Genomic DNA, 6,863 nt, shown 5'->3' with positions numbered 1-6,863 from the left:
TGGCAGGCGGAGGCGGTGTGGGCCTGGAGGAAACGCGGCCGGGGCTGCTGCGGCCCCACCCCTCGGCGGCAGGCGAGTCTTGCAGCCAAACTTGTCTTTCAAACTGTCGTCAAATCACTGCTGCCTGGTTGGGTCAAGTTTTGGTTCGCACTGCGAGTTTCCGCTTTTGCCTGAAGTGCACACCTTGCTCGCCTTACTTTGTCTTTTCTGGATTTACGCTAAGGGTTAAAACTTAGTTCCTGAAAGGCGATCAGGAATGAAGCTGGCCAAGGCTCAGCTTCCTGAAATACGCTAGGTAGTCGGTCTCTTTGTTACGGTTATCAGTAGACGCAAAAGGACACAGTTAACTCTTCAACCTCCTCACCCCATTCTGACAACTCCTCTTCGCCTCCTTTTTTCTCTTTGCTTCTCTCCTGAGCCGGTTGCTTTTTCTCCCTCTCTCCATCCCTTGTAGGGTGGTGTAGGCTGTCATATCCTGAAAGGCGTGTGTCAGCTCTGGAAGGACCTTTGACGGGGGTGGGAGGGTGATCAGCCTATCTGCTTTCTGGCCCCAGCTTGGCTCCAAATGTGGGATTTACCTTCTCTGGGTTTCACGGAATTAGTATACAGGGTAAAGTGGGGCGTTATGAGGAGAACTGGACTGAGCATGACTTGGCCCCTATAAACATCTGGATTTGGGTTAGAATTTGAGGTCCTTCCCTTCTAGCGTGAGCACTTTATTTAGCTTTTCTAAACCCAATGTCTTCATCTCTAAAATGCTAATACCTTTTTTGTAGGGTTGTGATGAGAAATAAGATAGCCAGATGTAAAGTGAAGGGTACGTAATAGCTAAAAAATATTACTTTCCTACTTGAAGGCCCTCTACTTTCCACTTTTCCTGAAATTTCCAGGACTCTGTCACTCCACATCTAGCCTTAAGTAAGGACTCATATAATACATGGCAAATCCAGAGCCAAACTTGGCAGGCATCTCTGCCTCTGGACATGGCACTTCTATCCACTTAAGGGACCTCTGTGAGTTTATAGTATTATCAGTCCTTAAGCTTAAAGTGGGTTCTGTCTATACCATGGCAATTACTGTTTGAACTTAAGAAACCAATCTACGGTGTTTCTTACTTAAAAAAAAAAAGTTCTAATTTTGAAAATGTAACTCTGGGGTCCCATCTAAAGCCAAAAGTCTTTGTACCTCAAATTAAACTGAGAATCTCTCCTTACAACTGGTTGCTTCATTTCTGAAAGTGATGATCTCCTTCATCCTAGAAGCCTTGAAATCATTGAAGTGTTCCTTCAGATTGATGCCCTCTACTGAATCAGTCAGCAAATCCTGTTGTCTTTTCTTCGCTCCTACACTCTTTCCAGTTCCTAACTACATAGGCACCTCACCCTTCCTGGCTGACATACTTGGCCCTGTTTCCTCCCTACTTCATCTATCTTATCTCACAAAATATTTCATAAATTGATTCTCAGCTATGTTGGTAGGATGTAATATATAAAATGAGAGTCAGTATCCTATCAAAATAGAAAGAGAAGTCCCAGATTTTTTGAAAAAGACATTTGTAAGCTTATGGACATCCTATTATTTCATTCATTCATTTATATATGTTGTGCATAAAAGACACTTGATGGTGTTTATTAAATGCTGTGTGATCACTGTGATTACTACTGTACTGAAAGGTCAGATGGGGCACACATGGCCGGTAGGATAAATGAGAGACAGAAATTGTATTCTAAAACAAAATGAACCCTCCTAACTAGAGTTATGGCCTTACCAGTAGTTGAAAACTACTTGCGTGAAATTCAGGTCATTCTTAGCCCCTAAACCTGGCAAATTCACATTCAGTTTTTCAAACTCCCGTTAATCTGGTGTTGACCTTCTTGTAAATATTTTTAGCATTACCATTCTCTAAATTGAGCTTTTCATATTACAAAGCCACTTTTTTAAAATGAGGAAGCTCTTCAAGTTCTCATGTGGAATGATCTCCAAGTTGCATAGTGCAAAATGTAGAACAGTGTGTACAGTATAGTGCTATTTGTGAAAAAATAAAAGGGAGTGTGTGGAAAGGAGACCAAATGTATGTATTTGCTTCTATACATGCAAAATAACTCTGGAAGCATTTAAAATACATACGTGCCTGCCACGTATTTGTCATACTTTTCTGCCTGTGCCTCCTTCCCTAGAACAAGTCCTCTCTACTCCTTATTCAGTACATTAGACTCTAATGATTAGAGAGCACATTCCCTATTTTATTTGTTAACTTATTTTTCTCTGTGTGTTTTATTGACTGTCTCCCCCAACTATAGCAGGAATTTTGTTCATCAGGTTCACCTCTGTATTGTCAGCTGTCTAGTAGAGAACTGGCACATATATTTATCACATATATTTATTGAATGAAAGAATAAATGAAGAACATAAAGGAATCTTGGCACATAGGAAAACAATTATTTAATGAAGGGTGATGGGAAGCATGGATGCTTAAAAAAAAATTAAAAAAGAAAAAAAGGCAAGGCAAGGAAATTTGGTTTGTAGCCAGCACAGTTCACGTGAGAAAGTTAGTGAAACATACAATATGAGATTTCTGGTACCTTGGTTGACAGGATGAACATTGGTGCATTGGGCTATGAGGTGTCTTCCAACACCAACAACCAAATCTCTGATTCTCCAGACAATAACTGGGTGTTCAACAATTCAACTCATTTTTGACACTGAATACTGGGAGTTGGTGAACACCCCACAGCTCAAGGTCTTAGTCTCACAGGACTGCCCCCACTTCAGATGCCAGTCACAAGTCCTAGACCTCCTGGACTTCTGACCAACTGGCTATGAATTGGGAGTTCCCATGACACTCTCCTAAAGTTCAATAATTTCCTAGAGTGGCTCACAGAACTCAATAAACTCAATAAGACACACCACTTATAATTACAAAGTAAAGGTAACTTTTGTATCCTTACAAAGGATACACATGAACAGCCAGATGAAGAGGTACAAAGGCAAAGTCCACAAAGGTCCTGAGCAAAGGGGCTTTTCACGTGGAGTTGGGGTGCCTACCCTCCCAGCACTTCATTGTGTTCACCAGCTTGGAAGCTCTCTGAATCTCTTTGTTCAAGAGTTTTTATAGAACTTAATCTCTAGCACACCCTGCCTCTCACTCTGGAGGTCAGGAGTAGAGCTGAAAAGTTCCCATCCTCTAATCACTTGGTCTTTCTGGTGACCTGCCCATCTCAAAGCTATATTGGGGGTCCCACCCTAAGGCCTACCTTAAGCTACCTCATTAGCATAAACTCAGGAGTGCTGGAAGGGCCTTCTTATGAATAATAAATGATGCTCCTATCACTCAGGAAACTACAAGGGTGTTAGGAGTTCTGTTGTTTGGAACAGGGGACAAAAACAAAATATTTTGTATTATACCAAAGACTGTCATAGACGTCAGACACTAGTCACTAAGATTTTTAACTTGTTTTCTAGTCCTCAGCTTTCTCTTTTTTTGTTTTGTTTTGTTTTTTATTTTAATCTTTTGGCCAAGCCACACAGCTTGTGGGAATCTCACTTCCCCAACCAGGGATTGAACCCAGGCCACGGCAGTGAAAGCGCAGAATCCTAACCACTAGACCACCAGGGAACTCCCCTAGTCCTCAGCTTTCTAAGCAGACTTCAACAGTAATTTGGTTTCCCATATGGAATTTTCTACTTGGGACAAAATGTTCAAAGAGCCAACATTAATATTCTGGCTGACTTCACAATTCTATTTAAATAAACAAATAAATTGGCCTTATACCCTTGATATGTCTCACATGACTACAATTAGTAGGGGAGTTAGTATCAACTCTTTTTGTACTAAAATGATATTGGCAGAATGATTATTATTGTGAAAAAATACAAATACAGATTCCTACCTTACACTAGATACAAAAATAAATTCCAGGTAGACTGAAGATCTAAAGGAAAAAATACAATAAAAATATTATAAGACATTTTAGAATATTATATAACTTTGCATCAAGAAAAACCTTTTTAACTGAGACAGGAAACATTTAAAATAGATACATTTTACTATATAAAAACTGTAAATATGTTCAAATCTATTTGTAGACAGTAATATGCAAGTAAAACAATGAGGTTCCATTTTTCACTCCTCAAACACACAAAAACAAAACAAATTTTATTTTTACCATCTATTGCTTACCAGGATATGGGGGAACTGATACTATAATACATTATTGTCATAGTGTTGGAAAGTAATCTGGAAATATTTATTAAAATTATAAATACCATACATATACCTATACATTTCAATTCAAAATCTCACTTAGCTTAAAGAAATAAAAGTGTGAATATGTAAGGCTATGAACACAAGAATGTTTATTATGGCATTAACGTTGTTGGGAAAAAAGTCCAGAAACAATCCCAATGTCTTCAACAGAAAATCTGTTGATCAAATTATGATGTATACATACTATGGCATATTATGCAACCATTAAAAAGATCTATAACTGTTGTTCTTGAGGACTGTTTATATGATACACTGGGAGGGACAAAAGTAAGTTGCACAAAAATGTGTATATTATGATCCTTTTTTATTATTTAATAAATATACCTTTTTATTATTTTAAAACCCCTATATACCTATATAGAAACCTATATACAAATATGGCTGTAGAGGCTTGGAAGAAGTATGGAAAATTACATATCAAAATGCTAACGTTTTAACATCCATGATGAAGTGGGTAGGAATTATTGGCAGGGTTGAAGACACCTCAAAAAATGTTTCTTGCCATAATATGTATTAAAATGAACACTTTTAAAAAATATAATTTAAAAGCAAAAGAGTAATCATTTTTTGAAACTACAACCTGAGGGCTAGGCTCTGGGTTCTGGTGGCCTCAAAAAGCCCTTCCCACCCTGTGAGGCCTGAGCCATTGGCTGACTTTCCTGTCTTACATTGCTTCTTTTTAAATTTCCTACATATAACCACAAGTTTAGCAGATGTTATTCTTTCACAGCTTCACGTGTTCTTTTGTCTTTTTTATTAGGTTATAAGTGTTATACTTCCCTACAGAATTTAGTATTCTGTACCTTATCAAACACCATTTGGGAAGCTGTGTGGGACTTCCAAACCAAATCAAACAGACAGTTTGGTAATGTAGCCTGCCTTCCACCAGCAATATAAAGATCGAGACCAATGGTTCTCAGCTGGAGTGATTTTGACCCCCTTTCCTCCAGGGGATATTTGGCAATCTGGAGACATTTTTGGTTGTCACAGCTCAGAGGGAGGATGTACTACTGACATTCAGCAGATAGAGGCCAGTGATACTATTAAACATTCTACAGTGAAGAGGACAACCCCTCACAACAAAGAATTACCCAGCCAAAATGTCAAGTGCACAGTTGAGAAACTCTGGCCTACAGTCATGTGGCTATACACAAGGAAGCCTGGGAAATTGTATCATTCAGGGTGACAGAATGGAACTGAGGGCAAACAGACAATGATCAGCATTGAAATATAGTCCAGGAGGAGATAAACATGGCAGAGTAGGAGGACTTGGAGTTCACCTCCCTCTGCAAATACATCAAAAATACATCTAGGGGGCTTCCCTGGTGGCGCAGTGGTTGGGAGTCCGCCTGCCGATGCAGGGGACACGGGTTCGTGCCCCGGTCTGGGAGGATCCCACGTGCCGCGGAGCGGCTGGGCCCGTGGGCCATGGCCGCTGGGCCTGCGCGTCCGGAGCCTGTCCTCCGCAACGGGAGAGGCCACAGCGGTGAGAGGCCCGCGTAACGCATAAAAAAAAAAAATACATCTAGGGACTTCCCTGATGGTCCAGTGCATGAGACTCCACACTCCGAATGCAGGGGGCCCGGGTTTGATCCCTGGTTCAATCCCTGGTTCCCTGGGGGGAACTGGATCCTGCATGCATGCCACAACTGAGTCCGCATGCCACAACTAAGAAGTCCTCATGCCGCAACTAAAGATCCTGCATGCCACAACAAAGATCCCACATGCAGCAACTAAGACCTGGCACAGCCAAAATAAGTAAATAAATAAATATTTTTTTTAAATCTGCATGTGGAGCAATTCTCACTAAAATCAAACTGGAGACAGACAGAAAGATTCCTGTAAAACCAAGGCTGTAAGGAAGATCCACATGGAATTGGAGAGGAGGGAAAAAGAAGCAATCAGGTTGGGGCCTGCATGCCTGGGAAGGGACATAGAAGAGGAGGGGGATTATATATACTCAGAGATCCTCCCCAGAGAGTGAGCAGTTCAAACCAAATACTGGGCACCCCACCCTGGGGTACGACACTGGAAGGATGAGTCCCCTTAGCTGGTTAGAAAACCAGTGGGACTATAGCAGGACTGTAAGAAACCTAGACTCTGCTTGTGAACAGTGTGCACACACTTGTTTACTCTTGAAACAAGGCAGAGGAAACAGAATGGAACTGCCTGGGACACTGGCCTGTTTCCTGCGACCGACAGTGCATGACCCAGGCTGAGTCAAGCACCAGCTCCAGCCCCACTAGTTCCATGATGCAGCTCCACTTTAGGACAAGGACTGTCACAGGCAAGGAGAGTATGCAGTGGTAGGGGACAGAGCTGATTCAGGCCCAAGCAGCAACTGAGCCAGGTGAGGACAGACATTGCTGGCACTTGGGGTGGCAGCAGCTAGGGAGTGGTCTGACTGGTGCCAGGACCACTCTAGCTCATGCCACAACCCAAACCAAGCACCTGCTCAGTCCCTCTTGCTCCAGCACTGCTCCCCTCTGGGGTGAGGGTACCAATGCTGGGAGGGTGGAGAGCACACATTTAGAGGGGAAAAAACAAACATGGACCCAACCCTCAGGGCTTTTGTTCCAACAACTTGAGACCTGCC

Source organism: Phocoena sinus, chromosome 16, assembly GCF_008692025.1.
Source record: "Phocoena sinus isolate mPhoSin1 chromosome 16, mPhoSin1.pri, whole genome shotgun sequence".
In the NCBI taxonomy this organism is placed as follows: Eukaryota; Metazoa; Chordata; class Mammalia; order Artiodactyla; family Phocoenidae; genus Phocoena; species Phocoena sinus.
Note: the sequence above shows the minus strand (reverse complement) of the source record.